This window comes from Ostrinia nubilalis, chromosome 17, assembly GCF_963855985.1.
Source record: "Ostrinia nubilalis chromosome 17, ilOstNubi1.1, whole genome shotgun sequence".
NCBI classification, from domain to species: Eukaryota; Metazoa; Arthropoda; class Insecta; order Lepidoptera; family Crambidae; genus Ostrinia; species Ostrinia nubilalis.
The window spans coordinates 11985099-12011099 of record NC_087104.1 but is presented as its reverse complement, the minus strand read 5'-3'; the positions used below and the strand labels follow the sequence as shown (position 1 = coordinate 12011099).

At 38.4% G+C, this 26001-nt stretch overlaps 1 protein-coding gene across 1 annotated transcript in view; it reads left to right on the top strand.

The window, feature by feature from the left end:
- Positions 1-26001, top strand: part of LOC135080264 (hemicentin-2-like) — a gene marked incomplete at its 3' end in the record, with an annotated part of 312023 nt that overhangs the window by 186183 nt on the left and 99839 nt on the right. The gene's annotated exons all lie outside the window — the stretch shown is intronic.

Below are 26001 nucleotides of genomic sequence, written 5' to 3'. Positions count from 1 at the left end.
GCAGTGGACGTCATTTGGCAGAAACGAACGGAGATGAAGTTGTATTGGTAAATTATTTTAAAGAGCTTATTATAAAAACTGAATACTGTTTGCAAAGTCATCCTGTATAAGATGATAGTGTCCAGCTTGACGTGACGTCTGTAAGAGCCATCAAGGTCGAACTTAATCCCGTACCGAGCAATTAAAAAAACATTACGCGCCCTAAAAAGGTCGACTTTTACGACAGCATTTAGAAACACGTGGTTTGTAATACAGTTTATGGGCCAGAGTTATTTGTAGGAAATACGAATTTTATGGGGGGTGAAGCAGATTCCAAATTTTATGCCCCCCAGTTTCCAAATAAGGCGCGGAACACACTTGTCATGTAGGTTAATGTCAAAATAAATAGTATTTTTGGTGACTTTGTATAAAGACATAATCCTTTTTAGAAATATTTGACTGAGGTCAAAGATTCAACAGTCCTAGATTCTAAATAGAGCCTTTGGAAAAAGATGGACCATTTTTTTGTTTATACCTACCATTCGGCCGTTTGGTGTAGTAGTTCGAAACGGACTACTATTCCGGAGGTAGCGGGTTCGATTCCCGCACAGTACAAACATTTGTGTGCATGAACATATTTGTTTGTATTGGACTGGGTGTTTTCTATGTATAATAAGTATGTATTTACAAAAAAAAAGTATTTAAGTATGTTTATATCCGTTATTTAGTACCCATAGTACAAGCTTTGCTTAGTTTGGGACTAGAAGCGCAGTGTAAAATCTCCAAGGATATTTATTTATTATTATTCAATTTAAAGGCACAGATCCTGAAAAACAAAGTACTTTTCTGGTAATAAGTGACTCAAAGATTATAATATTGCTGTACAAGTTTTAAGACAGAGTTGCGCCAATAGTTACAATAAGTGGTTGCGTTTAGACAGCACATAAAAGCACGTCAGTTGAATAGTGGATTAAAAACTCATAATACTCATTTATTTTTGCAAATAGTCTTTTAAAGAGCACTTTTACATGTCCCAGTATTAACCCCAATAACTGCTTCGGGACAATAAATGGGCCAGTGCTGAAAAGACGCAGCGCAAGAACCACAGTTATTTTTTTGTTAGTCCTGTAGCATCAGCATGCCCACTCAATGTGGATTCGTAGTACAATTGATTACTTTTTTTGCCAGTCCTATACCATCAGCATACCCAACTAAGTGTGGCTTCCACCTAACATTTTACGAGTTGAAGTCTATTTGGGAAGGGATTACCTGTGATGTGGGACAAAACCCTTATTCGATTTTGTAATTGGAGTTTAAATATTAAATTAATTTTGATATAACAGGTAAGTAGGTGTAAATAGGTAGATAACCAAAAGGGTTTGCGGGATGAGTCTCAAATATTTGTATACGAGTAGATTATTCAATAAATTGTTTCTCTCAGTATTTTTTTTAAGGTGACATAGCTCAATGATGTCGGTGTCTTGCTGACTCGAGACGCTGGTTCGATCACGTCGATGCTGGATTATTGTGGTGAACCCACTCGCCACTCTCTTTGCCGCAATCCGCCGTACGTTCGCCGCAATCCGCCATACGTTCGCCGCTATTCTACTTTTTAACTTGTCCAAAGCATTATGAATATTAAATGCTATTCTATATTTATAAGCAAATTCTTCATATTTCTCCCATTTTACAACATAAATGACTCAAAAAATTCATTGTCAAATTACCAAAAATCACGGTTCTTAAGTTTATTATTGCCACCTTTACAAAAGCTCGCGAGCTTCACAAAGCTCTATTTACATAATTTGATCGTTGTACCCAAGATAAACTGCCTATGTTTATTTATCGATTTTGCTGTGAAATAAATCATTAAAGGTAAACTTGTAAATAGGGCCGTATAAAGGAATTACAAGCCACCAAATTGCGGATGGAATAAATTAATGTATAATGAGCTGGTTTATTTACCCGTGAATTATTTCACGTCTTCCCTTTTCACAACAAAGCGATTTATGAAATGCTTTTACTTATTAATGTAGCAGAAATTAAATGAATCTCAATCCTATAATAACTTGCTCGTATAATTTTAATAAATGTGAAAGTGAATGGATGGATGTTTGTTACTCTTTATCGCTTGAACCATCGAAGTGGTATTAGATTAAATCTGTTATAGAGATAGTAAGATAAACAAGTAAAAACATTGTTATTGTTTATCCAATGCGCAATAGCTGTAGGACTTCCTGCTGAAAACCAGTGTCGGGACATCCTACAAGGTGTCCCAACTAAAACTGAGCAGGCGCCGTTAACATACACTTCTTTCTTTCTTTTAAATGTAACCTTTGTATTGTCTTGTTATTATGTGTATTAATAAAGTTATTCTTATTCTTATCTCGTTTTTTAAGGGAACACGCACGTGATTTAGTTTTTTCTGACAGACCAAAATTTATACAGATAAATCCGCGAGCTAAAGTTAGTATTTTTTTTTGTAAAGTAGACGCATAAGACTAATCTAACCTGAGGCTAAGTTGCACCAACTTACTTTAACCGTAACTATAACAATAACCGGTGCTTTTTGTATGGAGTTTGACAGATTTTTGACGTTTGTTAAAGTCAAAGAAAGATGGTGCAACCCAGCCTAAGTGAAATTACAATCCACTCTATCAAAAAAGAATTACAGCTATGTTAATATGTTTTGCCTAATGATAAATACAATTCGTAATACGAGACTTCGTAATTGAACAAAGAAAATAATATCAATTACTTGTCTATAAATGTAATATTAAATTGTATTTTCTGGTACGCTTTATTTATACTGAACAAGATACTTTAAGTGTATGTAATTAAAGAATATTGCGGTGAAATAAATATACTGACAGCCGATTTCTGAATTTTGATTATAAGCTTGAAAAGGCTCATTTTCTACAAGAGTGAAATAAATTTTGTTTCTGATTCGTCCTGAATTGATTTGATATTTCTCAAGCCCTATTCAAAGTTGATTTACTTTCAATTCTGAAACGTAAATAGGCTTAGGTTTATTGTTCAGTAGAAAATGAGCATGATCAAGCTAAAAATGTCAACGTGAACATCATATTATTTAAAAATCGTAACTCAGAAGTGTAATTGTGTAAAGCAATCGTATTAATTTGACAGTTCAAAACGTACTATAAAATCTTGTTAACAAGGCGTTTGACAGAATATAGCGTATGTTTTAAACTGTCAAATGAATACAATTACTTTACACAATTGTACCTCAGTAATGGGTAAGAACTTTTCACAATAACACAAAGTCTCAAGTTTCAAATATATTTATTCCAACGAGCGATTGCTTTTCTACTCCATCCCACTACAGATGACCCTTTTTTTCTATGAGATGGTACTGATTGATTCCCCGTTCCCACCACAATATTGTCTGCCCATCGGCTGTGGTCAGCCATTGATCGAGGTTTAGGTACGTTCGCTCGGATATTGTTCTGGTCCTTCTACGAATATTCTACCTACATTCGTTATAGCTTTAGTCATTCTGTGAATAGCATTATCTTTGAATCAATCTGATTTTCATTTGTTTTGTGTTATCTTTTTAGTTTCGAACGTGAATAAAACTCATAAAGAACTTTAAAACAGTTATTTCAATTAACTGAAATTGATAATACAAAAGCTTCAAAAGAGAAGCTGTAACATAAGTAAACTACATAAACAGGCAAGCTTGAGTGCTTTATCGCTATAGCGAAAGCTGAATAAACTATTCATTGCCACAATAATAATTTAAGTATGACCTATAAAACGAGATGCAAAATTCGGGACCTAGCTGGTGCAGGTCTTCTCAAACTTTTTGATATACTTCCATCGACTTGGCCTACTAACTTGGCCCACGGTCCAAGTCACTACATCTTGCGTTTCGTTTCAAATGAAATCCTCTCAGCCAAATGACGTCCACTGCTGGATAAAGGCCTCCCCCAAGGATATCCACAACGACCGGTCCTGCACCGCCCGCATCTAGGCACCTCAGATCCACTTAGTAGCCACCTGCCCACACTAAGTCTTCCTGCCCGTGGTCGCCACTCGCGAACTTTTCTGTCCCAGCGACCATCAGCTCTTGCGATCTATGTGCCCCGCCACTGCCACTTGATTTAAGCGGGCTATGTCGGTCACTTTGGTTCTCCTGAGGATCTCCTCATTTCTGATTCGATCACGCAGGGAAACGAGTATAGTCCATCGTCCTTTGGGTAACCTCTTCTTAAGAGGCCCATAGCACAAACATAGTAAGCGACCACGCCTCAGATTCGTATACCATCATTGGCACACACAATTTTACAATTACTAAAAATATATTGTCCTGAAGCAGTGGTAGGATTGATACTGGGACGTTTAAAAATGCATTTTAAAAGCTTACAAATGAAGCTTCAACCACACCAACGCGTGCAGATCGCCATCGCCGGCGCGATCAAAAGCTATTGACAGGTTGCGCGACCTATGACAGTTCACGCGACCTGTCATTGGCCTTAGATTGCGCCTTGATCGTGCCGTGATCTCTTGAAATCTTGACTCATTCGAAGCTTTGAATAGAATAGAATAAAATAGAACACTTTTTATTTGCAAGAAAGGCATTTGCGCACAATAACTGGCGTACCTCGGGGATATTCTACCCTCACTTTGGGAATCCCTGGTATAGTGTAATAATGTTTATTTATCACTCCAGCGGCCTTTATGCTACGGTTGGTTTGCTTGTTATTGTAAGTACGCTTTTGTTTACTGTGCTGAAGCTTCCGTATATGAGCCTTGGAAATTTCCCATCGGAATGAGCGCATGTGGTCTTTATATACAAGTAACATAAATGTTAAGTCACTCTGTTTGTTTATTGTTATTTTATATCATAGAATTAATAGAGTAGGAGGCACAGGTCAAGGAAAGTTTTGTGAATAAGTAGGTGTTTGACTTATTAATTAATGACTAACAAAAACAAAGGAGAGTGGGTCGTCCACCATCATAATATTAAAAGTATCAGGAAAGCGCTGGTTGCAGGCCGCTACCAATCAGTCAATATGGAAATTTCAGCAGTGGACGTTCTAAGGCTGAAATTATGATGATAAAAACAAATATTTTAAAAGCATACGATAAGCTGACCTATTTGCTATATTTGATTTCATAAAAGTGCCTTTGTCTTTATCAGCCAGCTAACTTTTCTACGTTGCCTTTAATTTATTGTTTTTAATTTAATATTACTCATTTGTAATAACGAATGTGTTAATTTAGACACTCCGGCTTTTAATAAACTTCAATCGTTTTATATTTAGCTCCCAAAACTTTCAGAACCCAAACCATTAAATGCCCACATAATCTCTCAGCGTGGAGTTACAAAAGGCGTATTTAATTTAGATAATTTATATACAAATTTCCATTCGACTTGGAGATCTCTTTTGAAACTTTTCAATTTCACAAAAGATTGGCGTTTTGACGCGATGTAGAGCAAATTAATTATCACGTACTTGAAATGAAATTTTATGAGGCCCAAGTTTCTTTGTTTTGCTCGTGTAATGTATCAAAAAAGTTTTATTTTCAATTAAGTCGTTTCTGTTTGTTGTTTGTTTGCTTCTGGATAAGATTCTATAAACATCATCATTTCAACCACAGGACGTCCACTGCTGAGCAGAGTCGTCCCGCAATGATTTTCATATCGCGTGGTTGGTAGCGGCCTGCATCCAGCGCCTTGCTGCTGGATACTACTTACAGCTACTTTTATGAGCTCATCAGTCCACCTTGTGGGTAGACGTACCACGCTGCGTTTCCCGTATTTTTTATACATATAAATCGATATTATTTCATCGATTCATCAACGAGTCTTACTATTCATATAATCAATGGACTACAAAAAGTAAAAGACAAAAACTATAAAAAAGAAAAGCAAGACGCGAAATTTTTCGAAATACAGCCTTCTTCTACACAAAAAATGTACCAGGAATTCAGAAGACGCTCGGAGTTTTCACCTCGCTGAGTAGGTCAGAGGGGCAAGCTTTCAAAAGGACAGGATAAAAGGAGCTCGCGTAAAATGAATGCGTTAAAAATATTTCATTCTCAACTTACACGCCTTCGATGGAAAAATGTGATTAGGAAAGTTTCTCAATAACAGAATAGAATTTCACTTTAATTACTTTTAGTTAAACTTTATAGGGGGAAGAACTACACTTACAATTTTCAGTGAAGTGGATTGAAGTTTATTAATTTGAAAGAAATAGAAAAGTGCTAAGTATTTTAGATTAGTTTAAGTTTTCATTGATTTCGTAAATAATACTACAAAGTCCTAAGGATGGATTGCATCATCTTACTTTTACTCCATACAAAAAACACCGGTTATCTTTATAGTTACTGTTAATGTTGGCTGGTGCAACTCAGCCTAATTATTGTATTTCTCTAAATGAAGTCATTTAGAGAAATATAATAATTCCACTACTTCTTCTAGTCCTTAAAACGTTGAATCTAAATTATTCTAAATCTTATTTGATTCACTTGCTCTAAAATAACGTTTTCTGTGTAAAACTGGTACACAAGAGACTTGTATCAGTGAACGTATTTTCAATTCGTTCTAAAGTTAAGCGGGGCACCAAACAGACAAAAGCTCTATTAAAGCCTTTGTCTTGTTACATAAGGGAGCTTACACAGCGCGACTTTTGCAACGATATAAACGGGCGGTTGGACAGTCGTGCGACTGTATCGCAAATCTGCGTCTACTTGTAGCGATTGCTGCATCGCATTTGCATTGAAGCAGCCGCACGTGTGCACACGGTAGAGGGAAAAGTAAGTTTGTGTCGTTGCGTTTGCGATGCTGTATCGCGTTTGAATCGCAACCGTATCACAGCAGCTGCGTGATCGAATCAAAAATGAGGAGATCCACAGGAGAATCAAAGTGACCGACATAGCTCGCAGAATCGCTAAATCATGTGGCAGTGGGCGGGGCACATAGCTTGCAGAGCTGATGATTGAGCATAGAGAGCAGAGAGAAAAGATTTCGAGTGACGACCACGGGCCTGAAGACGTATTGTTGGCAGGCCCCCCATTAGGTGGACCGACGATCTGGTGATGATCGCCTTGGGGGAGGCCTTTTTCCAGCAGTGGGCGTAATTGGCTGAAACGAACGAACGCGACCAGCTGTTGTGTATCGCGACGACATCACGATTGTATCGATGCTGCATCGAGAAATGCATTTGTATCACTGCAAAATGTCGCAAAGTGTAAAGGCCCTAACGCGCTATCGGCCTATTCACTTTTGTTGCAAATGAGCGCGTTCTCGTTTTGCGATGTTCGTAGATTGAAATGGCAAAAACTATGATACAAACGGAATTAAGGCTTTGCCAACAATGATACAATTAAACTATGTTATAAATTGATTTATCACATTTTACGCCTATACTGACTAATTGAACCGATTTTGTTGATATTTAACTCATTTTAAACTGACTGAGTTAAGAATAGAATAGAATAGAATAGGTTTATTGACACATTAAAAGACACAATACAGAAAAAAATACACAAAATAATAAGTACATAAGCTATTAAACAAAGAGTTAAGGGTAAGAGAAAAAAAAAACTGTGCCAATAGGCACCCGCTCAGCATTTATCGTGACCTGCTCAAAAGGGCAAGTCACGAAGCTGGTCTTCCGCGGACGCCCTTGCTTATTGCGCATCCCTTAGAGAAGACACCGACTAAAAATAATAATAATGCAACCGTAATTTTATTATAAAGTTCGATGTCTCTCCAAGGGGCGCGCAACGCAGGGTTGTGTGGATTACAATTACAGTACGCATCAATAATTATTTAATTACATATTACAAATAATTAACTAAACAAAACAACAGAAGAGAAGAAGGAAAAAAAATACAAGAAACAACAATAACCTCTAAAATCGAATTATCGATTAATCGATTAATCGCAAAGAGGAGTTCCTTTGTATGTTTTTAATATTAAGTATACATAATATAACTCTTCCGCGTAATGAGATAAGGCGAGGCAGAAGAAAAAGATGATATATAAGAAACCTGTCATTAGCTATACTATCACGCCCGTATTCACAAACGATGCTTGCTTAAGTGAAGCAGCAAATCTAACGCAGAGCGTTGAATAGAGCTCTGTGATTGGTTCGCGTGTCACCCTGATCGTCCACGCGCACTGTGAGACCTCATAGTAATATTTATGAATACGAGCGTCAGTTTAAATCTTGTAACTAATATTTTCAATGGTAGCGCATTTTCTTACATAACTTTTTAATTCCTATCATTGGAGGTCCGAAAATATTTCTCATACAATTTGATACCATAATGATCATTCTTCATAAAACATTTAAAACCTACATATTTAAAAACATAATCATTGATATTCATAATATCACTAATCATACACTTAGTTTTTACTAATATTTTTTTTCATATATTTTTCTATACTAATGATCGAAACTCATAATCATTCGAATAAATAACTATAATATTCATAAATGTGATGTATCCTAATATTTGTTTTCATAAATTTATTACTCATAAGTGTATTTATCCATATTATTGAAAATCATGATGTCTATATTCGTATTAAATCGTATTTTAACATTAAATTAATTTGAAATGGTCCAAAACAGACAATATTTTGTGCCACAAAACTAACGTGACAGAAACGAATCGCTGCAAAACCGAATCCACGTAGTCTTGTCTGCCCTACCCCTAGAGTGTAATTTAAAAGCCGGAGGCGCGGAGGGAGGGCAGCCCTCGCCCGCTGTAACGAGGCTCAGGCGCCCGGGTGAGCTGGAGCGGCTGAGGCTGGTCGCCGAGGCGCCGAAGGCGCCGATGGCGATCCAAAAAGCCGAAGCTGCGGAAGCAAGCGTGGGTGCCTGAGCCTCGTTACGCAAGGGCGGAAGGGCTGCACATCCCGCAGCGCCGGAGACGAGGAGATACCAATGCATGCTGCATGCTTGCTTTCATGCTGCATGCTCTGCATGCTTATCTACTCTTTTAAATTATATATGATTTTTTTAAAGATACGAGTATGTCTGTTATAAAGTAAATTATTTTGAACAACAACATTATGAGTTGAAGTATGTTCTTAGTAACAACATTATTAATTAAAACAATATGATCAATGAATGTTATGAAGAAAAAAGATCTGAAAATAAAAATTATGTATTTTAAATGGTTCTTGGTAGTAACAGTATTGATAAAAAAAATATGATTACTAACTGTTATGAGCTCCGATGGTAGTAATAAAAATGTATGAATAAAAAAAGTATGAAAAATAAAATTATGAAGAGAGATTATTATGAACACAAATCGGTAGTAAGACAAAGAATAGGATTTAGAATTTTATGTGAGCCAATATAGAACCATTTTCAATGTATCGCTGTTGGTTTCTATAATCTATTATAGTTTATTTCACCGCTTTACCACTAGAACCATTACAGTGACGTATAGATAGGACATAGAAAAGGGAAATAGGCTACATTTTATCGCAAAATAGAATAAGGGATGAGTTTGTAGAGAAAACCATTTTTCAAGTTAGGGGTATGAAAATTCTAATCCATTCCTTATGGAGTAAGGGTTCGGAATATTAATTCATTTCATTAATAACAATATTTCTGATCATGAAAACAAAAATCCTGTTGTGTTACCATAGGGGTTACTTAAAAATTAGGGATTGATGGTGAAAACGGGCATAAGTCTGTCAAAATACAAACAAAAACACCGGTTATGGTTATAGTTACGGTTAAAGTTAAGGTGATGCAACTCAGGCTTAATATCTCGCAAGCTACTCGCGCTTGACTGCGATTCTACAAAATGTAAGAACAAAGCCCAAATTCAAAGGGAGTCGGCAAATTTTCCAACCATTTTGAATTATCGTTTGCCATAGGAAACGGCTTTTATCATAACACAAAGGCAGTAAAACTTTTTTTCGGTAGTAAAAAGGGACGTTTTATGTTTTTTTATTGGAGGCAATTAAATTGTTTGTATTAGGGCTTCGGTTGAGGTGTTTATGTTTATAATGTTTATAGGCTGGGGTCACAACGATTTTTGCTCTCCAGGGCAGCATCATGTAATATTTCTATAGACACCCGTATTCACAAACGATGCTTGCTTAAGTGTAGCAGCAAATGGAACGCACAGCGTTGAATAGAGCTCTTTTTGGTTCATATGTCACCCTGTACGTCCACGCGCACTATGAGATCTCATAGTAATGTTTGTGAATACGGACGATTCTTCTTCTTCTCAGTCGGTACACTCTTGTCAGAGTGGTCGTGGTCATCATTTTGAATCACGATTCAGAGTGATGTTCCTCGTAATACGGCGCCATTCCTCGCGGACTGCAGCTTTCCGGGTACTTTCGCTAACCGAGCACTTACTTAGAATATGGACGATAGATAGCAATAGACCTCAGATCTGAAAAGGGAAATATACTGACAGCTGACAGCTTCGTACAGCTCACACATCTCTCGTCTCCGCACGGCTCCGCCTCGGTGGAAACGGGCTTTAGGCCTCAGCCTCGAGTTTAGCGGGCAGCGGGGCGGGAGCGGCGGCGGCGCGGGAGCGGCAGGATCTTATGCGTAAAATCAAATAGACCGGTTCTCGAAAACAGCGGCGCGGCAGCGGCGCCGGAGCGGGCAACGAGCGGGCAGCGGCGAGGGAGCGGGCAACGAGCGGGCAGCGCACTCCTTCTTTTGCCCACAGTAAATCGAGCGTTAGGAATAAATTTGAATCGAAATAAAATTGTCGCCGTTGTTCAGACATTTCACATTTCGTTTGCGAATAATAACAAATATCTCGACAACACAACCCCGAACACAACACTTCGCCGCTAAAGCGCCGCGGCGCGCGAGCTGCCCGCTTGTTTTGAGAACGGGTCTGCGTTGCCCGCCCCGCTCCCGCGCCGCCGCCGCTCCCGCCCCGCTGCCCGCTAAACTCGAGGCTGAGGCCTTAAGCTCATTCATGCCATTAGAACTAAGCCTACCGTACCAAACTCATCTTGGCGCTGTCCCGGCCTATTTAGCATTTGTGATGGGGCTACATGAGTTTCGGCTCATTAACATTAATTTTCGGCTCAAGCAACGTAACGTTAACGGAACGGGATTATTATATAGCAACAAAGAGTAGAGATGGGACAAGATTTAACATTCTATGCTGTTCGGCCGAAATAAATATTTTGAACACAACAGACTTTGTAAGTTAAAAACCTGAATGGAGACTGAGGAAGATAATTATCTTAGTCCTACACAGTCACCAAGGAAATTTGACTTATTATCATTTAAGGTAGGTACTACGATTACCCTACCCTAACCTGCCGAGGTTCTTTCTTCCATGAATAAGGCTCAAAGTTTTATGAGAACTGCTTAATAAAAATTACATTAACCATTAGTAATATCGTTCGTTTCGTTTCGTTTCAGCCAAATGACGTCCACTGCTGGACAAAGGCCTCCCCCAAGGTTTTCCACAATGAACGGTCCTGCGCTGCCCGCATCCAGGCTCTTCCCGCGACCTTTACCAGTAATAGTAACGCGACCTTTACCATTAGTAATATAGGGTCTTACAAACGCACGACTGACATCCTGCTCAATCCTGAAAGAGCTTTAAGTAATAAATAAACGAAAACTTGCTTAAATAAAACATCTAATTTGAAAGCGCCTTATGTACCTAATTAAATCAATTTAAAGAATATTCCGCAGGATTCAAACCCTCGATTCTTCTCGTAGTTTGGTATGCGAACACTTACTCGTATCAGCTTAGACCACCAAGAAAAAATACTCCTTCCATTCCGTCTTAACTTGTTAGTCTTTATTACTATTTTCTACAAAATAACAATCTCCCCGATCCCGTAATTCAGCACGTCACTAAGGAGCTTGCTACCTACGGGATTAGTGAGAAAAAAGAAACAATAACGAATTCGCAGAACGAGCTGACGATGGCGTTTAATCCACACGGGGCCACTCGGTCGGCGGTGATCGTTTAGCAATACCGATAGGGCTCCTGAGACCTGATTTTTTCATGATACCCAGTGTGAATAATAAGAATAATTCTACGAGCATTTTGGGTGAGGTAGAGTAGCTTGTTTTTAATAAACTTCTGCTACTTGTTTGCAAGCATAGAATAAATATTATAACGTACGGATCGACGCCGTGTGATAAGCACTGTCTAGCTTATTAGTTGCTATTTTGCAACTGTGAATAATAAGAATAATTGTAGCAGCATTTTGGGTGGAGTAGAGCGCTTGTTTTTAATAAACTTCTGCTACTTGTTTGCACACATAGAAAAAATATTATAACGTAGGGACCGACGCCGTGTGATAAACACTGTGTAGTTTCTTAGATGCTATTTTGCAACCAACATTTTTAGTCTGATTTGCTTTCATTGTGTCTGCTATAATGGGGGATATAGCTGGTATTTGGGACTTCCTGGTGAATGGAAATCAATCTCATGTGCCAAGTTTAACCACTAAAAGCTCCGCGTGGTTCTTCAAGCTGACAATGAAGAAATGACGGACAGTCACTGTTTATGTATCCGTCCTTTAGTTAACACATTAAAGCCTTACAATGTCTAACTTTTATGTGAGATAGCCAGTTCCTGTGTGGTTGAGGATTCCAGGTAAAACTTGCTTCCACCTTCGGCCCGATCATCACTTTCCATCAGGTAGTTTGCATACCAAAAACTTCACGTTGTGGGTAAAAATAACAACCCAATCTCACCAACTAAAATACAGAGTTCAACCTGACACGAAGTTCTAAAATTAAGCTCATTTTTTGCGACAGATTAATCATACGGAGCTTTAAAGCTCCGCATATTTAATGGCCTCACATTAACTTATACTCTCGCAGCAAAACGTTCCAGAAACTGAATCATTAAGAGCTTAATCTGACAGCTTTAAGCTCAAAAACGTGTTGCTGTAAGCTGCTGTCCCCTCTGATATTGTTAAAAGTGTCCTTTTAGAGCTTCTTTATAATTGCTGTGTGAAGCGGGATTATTTTTTGCTTTTTTCGTGTAAGGTTTTATAATGAAATGTATTTAGTTAGTGTAATTAGTACTTACACATCGTTTAATCACTTTATTTCGTTTCTTTGTAGAATAAATACTTGTTTCGTAAATATTGCGTGAATAATTTGTGTTTAATGAAATATTTTGTTTGTTTCAGGTGAGAAAGTTACATATTTAAAAGCATCATCGTTGTAAGTACTGTTTACTTGTTTACCTCATTTTCAATGCTATGTCATTAGTGATAATTAAACTAAGTACCTATAATACAACATAAAAAATACGCGTGTAAAAATGTCACACTCAGAGGTGTGACTTATGAAATATTCAGTTGCCAATCGATCTCTTATTTCAATGTAAAACAAATATTTACGTCTATCCACCTTTTGTAAGGGCTATGAGTATAGTGTAATTAACTATCGTAATATTGTTTAATAAATAGAATAAATATTTCATTTATTACACAATATTATATTAATGACGACACCTAATTGGGATTTTATCGGATAATAAATCTATACTTAAATTCATCAGCAGCATTATTTTTGAAACAGTCGCGTGTCTGTTGTAATAAAGACATTATTATTAGTTCCTAATAATTATTTTGTAGCGTGATAGGCTCAGCCCACTCAGTTATATTGATTTACGACCTTAACACCAGGGATGTTAAGGATATCCGTAACCGTACAGAAACTTTCGGATATCTGAAATAAAAAAATATCCGAAACCGTAACCGTAACCGATTCAAAAGTTTCGGATAGTTTCGGATGTAGGCAGTTCAAATTGTTTTTTGTATAGATTATGTAATTTACCTTTATAATACCATCTAGTATCAATTTTTATGTTTTTATTACTTTTTATTCAATGTAAAGTGTGCGGCCATGAAAGAACCTTGTTGGACAACTATTGCAAATTGCATTCTAAAGCACAGATATCCGTAACCGTAACCGAAACTTTCGGATATCCGAAATAAAAAAATATCTGTAACCGTAACCGAAACCGGTATAATATTATTCCTTTCCGTAACCGTATCCAAAACCCAAACTACATATCCATAACATCCCTACTTAAATAATGACTTAAAAGGTCAACAGATTGACTTTACATCGATATCAGCTGTAATTACAAATGTTTCGATTTGATAACATCTGGCTGGAAATCGATTCGTAAAATTGTTTCAATAATACCGATTAATTGGTCTTTTAATTGACAATAAATGACAGAGTTTTAGAGTCAAGCTATGACGTACATTTTCGGGTTGAGGAAGGACTTTTCAACATTGTTTCTTAAGACTTAAACTGTAGCGTACAGTGAGCTTAAATATTATTATTTAGAATCGTCATCATGATCATCATTTTAAGGCATTTAGCAAGCTGAAGTGGCAATGGGAAGGGCACATACCATCAGGTGAGATATAGGCCAAGAGCTTCCTCGTTGTGGATAAAAAAAAACCATAGTACGCAGTATATTTAGAGTAGGTAACATGCAAGGGAATTGTGAGCTTTCATTTACATCTCTCTGCTTTAGTGGAGTTCAAGATGTGCAATGGCAAGCGGCACAGCTGTCAGGTTATTTTCACCAAAGCGGATTGAAAATCTTTTTTTTTGTCGCGGAGGAAATGCTTTGCGCACCGTCACCACTGTCGGGGGACAGCGTGGTGTGTGGGACTCCCGGCGCCCTAAAAAGGACGCTGCTCCATCCTCAAAAGGACGGGGTATACCCACTAAAACCTCCGCGGCGTTCCGTCATCGCCCGAGCGGGGGTGTCGCGAGTATCCGGCCGTAGCCTTAGACTTCAGCGACAGGATTGGAACTCTGCTCAACCGTTTCTACTGAAGTTGAGCAGAAACGAGTCTCGTCTCCAATTTGGCCTGCTTCTTCTTAGCACTGGTTCATTTATTTATTATCCGGAAACAGAGGTAGAGTAAAGTATTATTGGGACGTGTAAAAGCGCTTTTTAAAGCCGATTTGCGGAAAATAAATTATGTTTATAACAGGTTTTGTCTCTGCTTTGGTTAGAGCAGTGGTTCCCAAACTTATTTAGTCTACTGCCCACTTTGAGAATAAATAATTTTTTAGCGCCCCCCATTTTTGTAGTCAAGAGTCGAGCTCAGTCGATGTCTAAGAGTCCTCCTAGTAGATGACGCCTCCCAAGCCTCTACATAACGTCCCGATTTTTTTTCTGGGTCTCTTACCTACTCTTACCCTTTAAGCCTCCAGCGCCCACAAGGGGGCGTTATCGCCCACTTTGGGAAAGACTGTAGAGTTATATGTGTACGGGGAAAAGGACTTCCAATAAACACTTTTATTTGTCTTTCTAAATATAACAATACAATCAATTGTACAGTGGTGCATGACCAAGATGGAGAGTAAATGTCTGGGCGGAACCGGACGCCGAGCTGTCAAGTCCGAGATCTGATAGATATAGGGCTGTATCCAGTGTCCATCAGTTAGAGTCCAATCAAATCACTAATGCGTGAAACAACTCCTCACATTGCTTCATTCCATTGACAGAACATATAACCCAATCGAGTTAACAGACTGCGCACCTGACAGCCGTGACGTCACCTCGACGCTCTGGTACGGACGGGGCGAACGCGGTGAGGCGTGCGGGTGAGAGCGAGGGACAGTCACATTCCAACGATGTGCGCAGTTAGCTCGATCGAGTTTAAACTAATTTCACCACTAAAATGATTACAACCTATCCCGCTCTCCGAAACAACGCATAATAATATGAATATTCATTTCAAATCAGAACGTTGTAGCTGGTGAAGGTAAACACGACTGGAGTTCTCCCTAACTAAATATAACTATAACTTAGTTTCCCAGGGATATCATACCACGAATTATGTTGAATGCTGCTAACTAGCTCAAACTTAATAGGTACAACAATACCTAAGAAGAAGACTGAATCAACATTCAGAAAACATAATCTTATTTTTGATAATAATCATAATTGCTAAAATCAAGTGGCAGTGGGCGGGGCACATAGCTCGTAGAGACGATGGCCGTTGGGGCAGGAAAGTTCTCGAGTGGCGACCACGGGCTGGAAAACGTAGCGTGGGCAGGCCTCCTACTAGGTGGACCGACGATCTGGTAAGGGTCGCGGGAAGAGCCTGGATGCGGGCAGCGCAGGACCGTTCATTGTGGAAAACCTTGGGGGAGGCCTTTGTCCAGCAGTGGACGTCATTTGGCTGAAACGAAACGAAACGAATCTTATTTTGTTTAATAAGAATCCCAATGTTATTTCATTATGTATTTTATATTTGGCTATCGCCCGTCTTCACCATCAATCCCTAATTTTTAAGTGACCCCTTTACACATAACAGGAATTTTATAGGGGTCACTTAAAATAAAGGATTGATGATGAAAACGGGCATAGATGTTATTTAGGTTAATTCTCGCTAAAGCTACTTTTAGGTGCAGTCGTTTAGAATTTTTCATCAAATTAATATGAGACTACAGTGCCATCCTGACGTTCACCATAATTTAATATTTCATAATCTAGTAAGACATTTTAATACAAAACACGATAAAAATAAGGTTGTTTTTAATAAAAGCCTATTTTCCTGTACTCGAGGTTGAAGGACGAGCCAACTCATGCGAGTATCCACATACCGTGCCTTCAAAGAAAATATTTCTTTAATCTCATACATTTACCTACTTGTTCCATTACAAAGGAAATGGAAGCGTTATTATGAGCCCATATGTTTTGTATTTACGCACAAACATTACTGTGAGGTCTCACGGTGCCCGTTGACGCACAAGGTGACACACGAACCAATCACAGAGCTCTACTCAACGCTGTGCGTTCGATTTGCTGCTTTACTTACGCAAGCATTGTTTGTAAATACGGGCGTTAGTCTCTAGTACGAGTACGTGTATGTTACATTTCAAACGGGCCAAAAATCAATTTACTCGTGTCACTGGCAGGGTATTTTACTATTACGTCACGAATATAAAGAAAAAATAAACAAAATAGGACAAAAAAATACAACAAATGGGATACACAAGGCAATAAATACTCGGGTATACATAAGAGTATAAATAAATTGTTTTTAAAAATAGATAATGTTTCATTGTTCAATTCCTTGCATTGTTTTATTTTGTTAAAAGTGATTTACACTAATTTCGTGTGTATAATGATTAGTTAAGTTGCGAAATAAAATACGAACGTTTCAGTTAAGTATATTGCATTTCATTGGTTTCTATAGAGATAATTTTCTCCGCCAAGTTCGAAGCAGATTGAAACACACATACACACACACACACATTTTTAAGAATTTTGTTGTTTTGTTCATGTTTTATCAAAAAAAAAGGTTAATTAGTTATTATTACATTTTACACAAGACCAATAAAAATAACGATTAAAATAGATAAAAGATCAGTTTGGCTTTCCAAAACCCTCTACAAAATCATGCTTCCATTTGACTCTTACAAAGGACAATGGGCAAAATGGTACCCGGCTCCAATAGATATGCTTCTAGTGTCATTTGAAAGGTCTTACCAAGACGAACAACTTTTACTATGACCACCAGTCTCAGATCTGGTTGTGTTCGAAGATAAACATACTTTTTTGCAGAATGGTACCCGGCTCCAATAGTTATGTTTGTAGTGTCATTTAAAAGGTCTTACCAAGACGAACAACATTTACTATGGCCACCAGCCTCAGATCTGGTTGCGTTCGAAGAAAACATACTTTTTGTGTGGTCGAAGTATCACACGTGTCCATCGTATGGTACTTAGGTTATGCGAGGCATGAAGGGTTTACTGCTCCAGCATCCTTCCTTAACTCTATAATTATTGATAGAGATAATTGTGAAATAAATGTTTTTATTTGAAGAACTACTCCCCCCTTATTTATAAAAAGTTATACCTAGGATGAACCTTGGATTAAAATGACATTTCCATACCAAATGACAATTTAAATCAGTGTTCAACTAGGGTGTTACTTTTATTAATTAAGGGGTTGGAGTTTTATTATTTCTTAAAGGTTTTATTATGGGTTGCTAAAGCTAATAAACCCACAAGACCCAATAAGTCCACCCACAAGATGGACCGACGACCTTATAAAGGTAGCGGGAAGGCGCTGTATGCAGGCCGCCACCAACCGGCCATTGTGGAAATCATTGGGGGAGGCCTATGTTCAACTGGACGTCTTATGGCTAAAATGATCATGATGATGATGATGAAAGCGAATAAAGGGCTAATAGCTTGGGTAGTTCATCGTAGATATAATCCTTTCCTTTTCAAGGCTTCTTTTAGTTATATTAATAGATTGTAGTCATAGTACATACTCGTATACATGGATGGTTGTGTTATACTTTCATTATAATACTTAGTGGAATAACTGCTTTCAAAACGTGAATTAGAACTGGCCCCATAGCAGACATTATTCTACATCTAAAGGCCTTTTGAAATATATATTGGTTATGGCTATTGGAGCGGGTACCACTTTCCATACATTTGTGCCCATCATCCTTTCTCCTGCATTCAGAGTTCAGACGTCCGATGTAGCCTTAAAGGAGACAGATATGAAATATTTGAAAGTATAAACGACTTTTTTGGCTATTATAATCGTCTTTTACACCATAACTTCGTCCATGATTGATGGTACAAAAAGTTAGATTACAAAAACGTCATACTCGGACGCTAACTCGATGTGATAGTATCTTTTGACAAAACACCCGCGAATACGACGGCCGGTATAATGTGATCCAGGTATGGATTAAGGGCGAGGTATTTTGGGGGTCACTTACTTTCGTTGATACAAAATAAGAAATTCATGCATTTGCAACGCAAAGTCCCAACGACATCATAAAGGTAGCGGGAATGGATGCAGGCCGCCACCAACCGGTCACTGTGGAAATCATTGGGGGAGGCCTATGTTAGCAGTGGACGTCCTATGGCTGAAAATGATGATGATGATGATGATGATGAACGTTAGAGATTTGTTTTTTCTTTGACAGCTCATAAAAAGTAGCAACAATTTTCGCATCTAAAATATTTTAATATTGTAATAATTGTCATCGTTCTCTCTCAGAATAAAAAGTGTTAGAAAGTCAGACACTTTTTAATGTCATCGAGGTATTCAGAGATTCATGCAGAATATTCTTTTATTTTTTTTCATAGCTTTCTGTTACTCCTCAATCTAGTCCAAAGTCATTTTGGGTGCAATATAATTTTATTACTTCAATAAATGCCCAAATGCGGCCCTGTCCGAGAACGGCTTTGATGACACGCAGAAATCGAAAAAGTTTGCGAATATGCTCTATTCTATGGCCGGTCCGCTGGTGTGATAAAAGAGGATTTACTTTCGCATTATTCTATTGACAGATCTACTTCTACCTACTTACGTCTGCTAGATGATTTAGTAACGTCAAATCGTGGTATGTTCACTGGTTGGATTTTTATTGGCGGTCAAGCTGTAGATGCTGGCAACACAGGAGTTGCAGCGGAGGGAACGAGAGGTGGGAATAGTCTCGTAACGACAAAACCTGAATGAAAAGTGGATTTGATTTGACAGGTTTGTTCGTTCGTTCGTTCGTTTCAGCCGAAAGATGTCCACTGCTGGGCAAAGGCCGGTCCTGCGCCGCTCGCATCTATTCACCTCACCATCCACCACATACCTCTGGCACTGCCTCAGTTAAGTGCTAAAGCCCGGTCTGTGAGCACGTAGAATTTTGTCCAATGACCCCAAGCTACCCAACCCCCACGTGCTCACAGACCACACTATAGACCTATAGGCGCCTAAGTAGGTAGAAAGTCTTTGCAGTACCTACTGTAATAATTCAAAATGCAGAAATATTTCGCATAACGGCAAAATTCATAGGTTTTAAAATTAAAGAGCCATCCAAAGATACTAATGCACAAATAAATTATTTCTGAGCCTTTTAAAATGTGCTTAAATCGCTCTCGAGCGCCAGACCGGGTTACTACGGCCCCAGGAAAAGCCATTTCCGAGGAAACTCTTAAAATAATTAAAAGAAATGTTGCCACTAAAGATTACGTTTTACTGCCGATAGTAGCAAATCAATTAGGGCTGGAGATTTTGAGGTTAGTGAACTTTTTTGACAGTAAAAGTAAAAAGTATTTAATTAGTAGGTAAGTACCTTTTCCCGTGGCTTCGCCTGCGTGAATTTATGACCTTACAGAAATATGCGTAAATAACCTTATGCCCGTTTTCACCATCAATCCTTAATTTTTAAGTGACCCCTATAGCAACACTTAACAGGCATTTTGTTTTCATAGGGGTCATTTAAAAATTAGAGGTCTTAAAAATAGTAGTAGTAATAATAATAGTCAATACATTAGAAATTCTGGACGACTTTTTTAGAGATTTATAAAAAAATATATCAATTTCTCTGAATGCTTCAAACGACATACTAGAGGCTAAATTAACGTAAATTTATGTAAAAGATTTTCTTTATAATCAATCAATCTTAAACTTACTGAAGCTTTTAAGTAGTCATATCTTTTTCCCATTTGACCGCTTTTGATCATTTCATTTGTTGTCTTGAAACTTTTTGTTTATCAACGTAAACGTAAAAGGCTACGTTTTGCCTTCAATTTGACTGATAAGAAATCTCCGTAAAGAGTTTACGCGGCACTAACTAGCACATGACTAATTGTGGGTTTTAGTGGGTTTTTATTTTGCTAATGTGGGTTTACGGGCGGCCGGCTCAATCGTTAAGTCGGGAATTGGCTGGGATTGGGACTGTGACGTCATAGTACAGTCGACAGTACGTCAGACTATAATTTTGTTGCAAAATGGCACCTATTGCAACGTCATAATATGAAACTTCGATGAAATGCTTTCGCCCGTATCTACAAACGTTACTATGAGGTCTTACAGTGCGCGTGGACGCACAGTGTCACGCACGAACCAATTACAGAGCATTCAACGCTGTGCGTTCGATTTGCTGCTTCACTTAAGCAAGCGTCGTTTGTGAATAAGGGTGTAAATCTCTTTGCTAGCTGAAATGATCGAACCACTGAATAATAATAAGAAAAAATGCATAGGGGAGAGTTCGGTATATTGTACCGCCGGGTAAATTGTACCACCCTCATATTTCGTAAAGTATTTATTGAATGTCTGTAATTGCAACACTCAGCGATACACAACTAAAATAAATTAATATCGGCCATGTGGTTTTTGCCGTGACAACAAACACGTGTGTTTTATTTTGAAAAGTATTTTTTCATTGTTTTCAAGTAACTTTTGACAATACATGTTTAGTTTGTAATTTTTAAAAAATTACTGTATTAAGATTTATACACTTTTCTTTTGCAACACAACACAAAATGGCCTCTTTGAAATCTATCATTTTTTATTAGTTCTTGGTTAACCTAGCGCTTAACACAATCGGGCTTTAGTTAGAACTATATCTTTGAGGGATAAAAGCAACGAAAAAATGCTTAATTCGTGCATTTAAGGGTTAACATCATTGAATAACGAACGAAGAACACGGATTTATATTCCGAAGTCGATAAAACGTTCCCCTAAAGACTGACCTGTGCGGATTACGGGTCACTTAACTAATCCAGGGCCGGGCTCAGGTCGTGACCCCCTCCTAAAATTATTAATTGGGACCGTTACTCAATAATGGATCTGCAATAGTATAGGAGCTTTATTAGTGATTTGTTGAATTAAGTCGGACAAATGACATTTATGTAAGTGTTTTAGATCAATCTTGTGTAGAATCGTTTTCATTAGTCTTACAAGTACATTAAGTAGGTACTCTTATACCAATATAATTGATTCAACAAATATTATGTATCCAAACGCTATTCCATTTTATTCCCAGAAATAGTTTTTTTTTTTTTAATTTTAAGTATGCTTTTAAATACAAATTAATATACCTTACCTACCTTCTCGATACTGAAATTTCCACACAAAATATCTTACGAAATCTTACGAAAACTTTCATAACTAAATTGGTCTTACCTCAGAATATTTAATAGTTCAAATTGATGTTTAACAGTAAAACGTAAATATCATAAAAAAATAACAGCTAAGTAAATAAAAATTTCCTTCTTATTTTTGGTGAATTTTATTTATCCTTACCGCAATTTTGACATGGTGACACAACATGACTTAAATCCGCTTTATAAGCCACCTATTATTATTTAGCCGCTTTTTAGAAACACACTGCATACGTAAAACGCCGAACGAGGCGATTGAGTCGCTTTTCGGACGACGCAGCGATAGCTGTTGCTAAAACGCGCGATTCCGATACCACGTCCAAACACAGTCATGAAGACTTCACGAAATCGCCATGCTGCATCGATAGAGTGGTTAAAACGCGCGATTCCTGTACCACGACTGAGCGCATGAAATTATGAAGTTGATACAGTCGCAAAATCGCCGATCGCCGATGCTAAAGTAGCATGTGGCAAATAAGGATATATTAAAATTCCGTACTTCGAAATTCCACGAAGATTAAATATTTCGTATCAATAATGTATGACGAAGGGAATTGTGTAATACAAAATATCCAGGCCTAAGAAAAAGTTCCATTTTTGGATATACCTAAAGGTGTTTTCGTGGAATTCGGTTATCTTTTTACTTCACTAGCTAGATACGAGTTTGTTTTATTCATAAGGAAGAAGCTCTTAGCCTGCATCCCACTCTCTCATGGAAAGTGATGATGAGGCCGAAGGTGGAAGCGAGCTTCATCCGGAATCCTCAACCACAGAGGAACTGGCTATCTTACCTCCAAGTGCCGGAACACCATTGCTGTTAACATTGTTGTTATGGTAAGATGGTGGAAGTTAGCCAGACGGACTGAGAACAAGCCCTACCTCTAACCAAACTGAATAGAAAAATGCTCCTACTAGGAATCGAACCCGAGACTGCTGGATCTGAAGCTGGTGGTCTTACTAAACCACAGAGGCGGTTAAGGACAAGTAGCTTTACTTTTGTGCAATTTCGAAGTAAGGTAGATTTACACCAGAGCATTTTCTCGAGCATTTTCTATGTAATGTAACGTTCTTACAAATGGTACGATACAGGTATAAGCTTAGTTTCTAAAGCACGTTTGATTCATGGAAGGGTGATACACTAGAATTACAAGTAAATGCTCTAGTCCAGTCTTTCCCAAAGTGGGCGATAACGCCCCCTTGTGGGCGCTGCAGGCTTAAAGGGGGGCGGTAAGAGACCCAGAAAAAAAAATCGGGACGTTGTGTAGAGGCTTGGGAGGCGTCATCTACTAGGAGGACTCTTAGACACCGACTGAGCTCGACTCTTGACTACAAAAATGGGGGGCGCTAAAAAATAATTTATTCTCAAAGTGGGCAGTAGACTAAATAAGTTTGGGAACCGCTGCTCTAGTCAATACTCACCTTTAAGGTTTAAGGCTTAAATATTATTATAATGCTACTTCGTGGGCTGTTAAAACAAATAACAGGTTATTTATTTAAATGGAAACTGTAAAAGCTCCACGAAATATATTTTCATAACGTAGGTAGGTAATACAGGCTTAACACAAACACTAAGGCAGGGGCAATAAAATTTAATATTACTGTATAGTGTATAGCCTCTTGCTTACTTTGAAACTAATTTTATTCTAATGTAGGATATTAAAACTAGGACATTAGGGTTGAATTTTAAACCGAATTAAGTATTGTAAGCGTGGGCAAGCCTCCTACTAGGTGGACCGACGACCTGGTGAAGGTAGCGGGAAGAAACTGGACTCGGAAAAGGTACCCTGGTGGAAAGTCTTGGGGGAGGCCTTTGTCCAGCAGTGGACGGACGTGACTGAAACAAACAAAGCGATAAATTAAAAAAAATGTTACAACGAACGATGAACGCACGATGGCCGTTGGGGCAGGAAAGTTCTCGAGTGGCGACCACGGGCTGGAAGACGTAGCGTGGGCAGGCCTCCTACTAGGTGGACCGACGATCTGGTAAAGGTCGCGGGAAGAGCCTGGATGCGGGCAGCGCAGGACCGTTCATTGTGGAAAACCTTGGGGGAGGCCTTTGTCCAGCAGTGGACGTCATTTGGCTGAAAAGAAGAAAGTTACAACGAACGCTTGTTTTGGTGGATTAGCCGCCCGGTAATCTAAAGGGTGGGTTCGTTTTCCAACTTAGGCAGATTGATTTTTCAAGTTATTTAACATTTAGTTTGAGATGCAACTCGTTAGGCTTAAGATTAATAATTATTACAAAAGTAATCGCGATAAAAGTAAGGTAAAGGCCCCCCACTAGGTAGACAGACGATCTGATGAAGGTCACGGGAAGAACCTGGATGCGGGCAGCGCAGGACCGGTAGTTATGGAAATCCTTGGGGGAGTCCTTTGTCCAGCAGTGGACGTCATTTGGCTGAAACGAACCTAATCGCGAGTGAATCAAGAAATCTTACTTGAGCATGATACCGTAAGTCTTTATTAACATTGGATGGTATAATTATTTCAATCAACCGTACAATCTGAATCCAACCACTTGCTAAGTAAATTCCCAATTACAAAGTCAGTCTGAATGCACGACATTTCTATACAATCTGTGCTGAATCTAAACATAGTAAAGTTATAACAGATACACCACTTGTCTTTTCTTAAAAGATTACGCGATAAGGCCATACATAATTTGTCGTCTAGAATCATCGATATGATTTTATCACGGCGCGCATCTTAGGTCAGTCGGTCGGTGATGACGATGGCGATCACTGCGCGTGCATAGATCACCAAGACCAATGACAGGACGCGTTGATGTGAACTCATCGCTACAAATTCATACACGACATCTGATCGCCATCGCGCACTCAGACTGTACGCGTTGGTTTGGCTGAATAATAATAATAAATATCCTTGGACATTGTACACTGCGCTTCTAGTCCCAAACTAAGCAAAGCTTGTACTATGGGTACTAGACAACGGATATAAACATACTTAAATACTTTTTTTTTGTAAATACATACTTATTATACATAGAAAACACCCAGTCCAATACAAACAAATATGTTCATGCACACAAATGTTAACTTATGTACCATAAGTCCATAACGTTCCAAAATACAAAGTTCTCTTCGCTCCTAAATGTAAATGTTCCAAGCCTGGGTACCTACTTCATAACATAAGACGTAATGCCTAAGTTTGCAACCACGGCAATTCGAATCTTATCTAACGCATATTAATATTTAAGCCCAGTTTCTACCAAAGCGGAGAGGTGTGCGGCAAAACTGGCAGGTTTATTTCCACGAAAGCGGAGAGGAGACGAAAGGAGAGGATCTCCTGTGTGCTGTGTGTAGTTGTCAGCTGTCACTCTATTGCTATCTATGAATCATAAGACGCTTTCGAGTGTGTGAAATGCGAGGAGAAGGCAGCGGGGAACGATGCGCGATGCCGCTTCTCTCCAGATAGATATCTACTCATAATTATTCTATAGAAAAATTGTTGTAAGTGTAAACTTGTTGGTGATCTTTTTAAATAAAGAATAAAAATGAGGCCGCCCGACACATCTAATCTCCTCTCCTCTGCGCTCGATCCAATTCCAACGAAGCTGAGTGAAGAGGAGATGTTGAAATAACGAAAATGGTTATTCAAAATACTTCTCCCCTCTGCTCCGCCTTGGTAAAAAACGGGCTTTAGGGCCTTAGCGGAGCAGAGCGGAGAAGTGTTTTGATTAACCCATCTGATTTTATTATTTCCACTTCTCCTCTCCGTTCTACAGCTCCAGCGTAGAAAAATTTGACGGCCCGATACTTCTCCGCTTTTCTCCGCTCTGCCTTGGTGGATCCTGGGCCTAAGTTGGCTGTACCGTTTGCGCTATAAACTCTTACAGCTATACAATCTGTGTTGAACCGAATGGCGCATTAATTTTGGATGGCGAAGCAGAATTACCGCTATTATACGACCTTTCACAATCGATCCAGTACTTTTATTGTCATTTTTATAAATGCCCCAATTTATTATTGAACTTCGTAACTCAGCTGATTAGACGAAATTGGATTTTATTGGGTGTAATATAAAGTTATGGAGTGTACATGATTTATGTTAGATTTGGGTTATCGGTAGAAGTTTAGTACTTAATAGAGTTAGT